The sequence below is a fragment of the Chenopodium album genome, chromosome 18, assembly GCF_948465745.1.
Source record: "Chenopodium album chromosome 18, dcCheAlbu1.1, whole genome shotgun sequence".
NCBI lineage: Eukaryota > Viridiplantae > Streptophyta > Magnoliopsida > Caryophyllales > Amaranthaceae > Chenopodium > Chenopodium album.
Genome location: NC_137851.1, coordinates 25,665,239 through 25,667,829, shown reverse-complemented (window position 1 = coordinate 25,667,829; position 2,591 = coordinate 25,665,239). Strand labels below are relative to the sequence as shown.

Sequence of the window (2,591 nt, the reverse complement as noted above, 5' to 3'; positions counted from 1 at the left end):
CAATTGCACTTCCTTGCTTGGGATACCTATCTTTTCCTTATTCAACAAAACACACTCAAGAGGATCATTAGATGTGAGCAAGTGCTCATGCATGGAATTCACAATATTATCAAGAACTTCAACTCTCATGCAATTCTCAAAAGAAGAAGAGGGATATTTCATTCCTTCATTCAAATCAAATTCAACTACCTCCTCTCCAATCTTAAGAGAAATCTTAGCACTTTTAACATCTATCATAGCCCCCGATGTAGCAAGGAAAGGTTTACCTAAGATGATAGGTATTGTAGCATCTTCATCCATATCCAACACTACAAAATCAACCGGAATAACAAATTTCCCAACCCTTAAAGGCACATCTTCTACCTTTCCCTTAGGAATCTTGATCGACCTATCGGCTAATTGCAAAGTAATCTTTGAAGGTAAAAGTTCTCCTAGACCTAATCTTTAATAAACCGAATATGGCATAAGGCTAACACTAGCTCCTAAATCACATAAGGCATTATCAATTTGGGTCTTGTTAATGGCACAAGGGATGGAAAAATTTCCGGGATCCTTCAACTTAGGAGGCATCTTGTTCATGATAATTGCACTACAATGTTCGGTAAGGCTAATTGTCTCCATCACATCACAAGTCCTTTTTCCACTCAAAATCTCCTTAAGGAACTTAGCATAGTTTGGCATTTGTTCAACAACATCGGTGAAAGGAAAAGTTAGATGAAGTTGCTTAAGCATCTCTACAAGTTTCCCAAATTGCTCATCCAACTTATATCTATTATATCTTTGGGGATAGGGAAGCCTTGGTTTGCAAACCTCTTTCTCTTTCTCTTTCTCTATCACCTTCTCTACCCGTCCCTCATCAACATTTTCACTCAAAGGACATTCATCACCTTCAACTTCAATGGGACTCTTACTAATACTCTCTTTAGCAACACTCTTCTTAGGCACACCTCCCTTAAGGACCCTACCACTTCTAGTAACAATGGCATCCATAGGGTTCCTAAAATCTAGGTTAGGTGGAGTCAAAGAAGAAAAGTTTGCATATCCCTTGAACACACTAGTCAAGTGAGAAAGTTTTTCACTTAAATCCTTGTTATATGCCAACATGTAATTAAACTTCTCTTCATTCAAAGCCATATAAATTTCCAAAGTTTTGGCTTGTTTCTCAATGACACTTTCCAAAAATTCCCTAGAAGAAAATGATTGATCATAGGAATTATCACTTAAACTTTGAGCATTTGGAACTAAATTAATTGGGGAACCTCTTTGAAAATTTGCTTGAAAATATCCCCTAGATTGATTATTCCAATTACCCCTAGTTTGATTTTGGCTCCTTTGTCGACCATGGTTATCATAACCTTGATTATGATCCCCATGTCTATGGCCATGACCATGACCATTACAACCATGATGGTTATAGTTACCATGAATCCCTTGGTATCCATGATTTCTACAACCTCCATTTTGGTTATAATCATCATGATTCATATGATAATTCCTATTTCCAACATTCCTTTGAACATCAATTCTAGGTTCACAAACATGATTATTGATATAATTCACATGTTCCATTTCACTTCCATCACATTCATTACAAGGAACATTTGGGCACATAGAAGCATTATGATCATTCATTCCACACAATTCACAAGGCCAACATTCCACAATCATGCAACAAGAAGAAAGATTAGAGTTAGAGTGAGAAGATGTACCTCTCCCCTTAATTTGGGAGGGAAGAATTGGAGCTTGGGAAGGGGGCTTCTCAAGCTTTTCTTTGAGAGACATAACTTCTTTCCCTAAATCCGCAATCAAAGTAGTCAAATCATCGATGGCACTAAGTTGTTCGATTGAGTAACCCTTGTTTGTTGGTTCTCTCTCCACTTCTTGCCAATTCATGTAATGACGAACCACTTCATCAATTGCATCAACCACTTCTTCTTCCGTTTTGTTCATGATTGGGCCTCCGGCTCCGGCATCCAAACTTGCTCTCCCATGAGAACTTAACCCACCATAGAAGATATGTATGATTTGATAGGTAGGAATCCCATGGTGTGGGCACTCCCTTTGATAATCCTTAAATCTTCCCCATGCTTCATAGAGACTTTCATTTGGCTTTTGCTTGAACCCTTGAATCAAATCTCTTGCCTCCGCCGTCTTCTTTTGAGGATAGAAACGGAACAAGAAAGCTTTGGTGACATCATCCCAAGTTCTCAAAGAATTGGGCTTCACTTCCTTATCTAGCCATTCCAAAGATCTTCCTATGAGAGAGAAAGGGAACAACTTAAGGCGGATGATCTCTTGAGATACTCCATTGACTTTGATTGTGTTACAATATTTTTCAAACTCCTTAAGATGGTTCAACGGGCTCCCATTCTTAGCCCCACTATATTGTCTTCTCTCAATTAGGGTGATCATTTCCGGCCGAATTTCAAATTCAATTTCCGGTGTTGTAGGTGGAGCTATGCCGCTCTCATACCTATATGCACCGGGCACTCCTAGTTCCTTCAAGGCAACTCTTGAATTTCCTCCCATGGCTTGGGATCTATGCACACAAGACTCAAAGAAAATATTAGTAGCACGGCTACAAGTGTAGC

At 38.9% G+C, this 2,591-nt stretch overlaps 1 non-coding gene across 1 annotated transcript; it reads left to right on the top strand.

Annotated features, from left to right (window-relative positions):
- The first annotated feature begins 2,038 nt into the window (after positions 1–2,038).
- Positions 2,039–2,144, top strand: LOC145593222 (small nucleolar RNA R71). The gene has a single exon (XR_014102596.1). It is a non-coding gene; the product is annotated as a small nucleolar RNA R71 (small nucleolar RNA).
- The last annotated feature ends 447 nt before the right edge of the window (positions 2,145–2,591 follow it).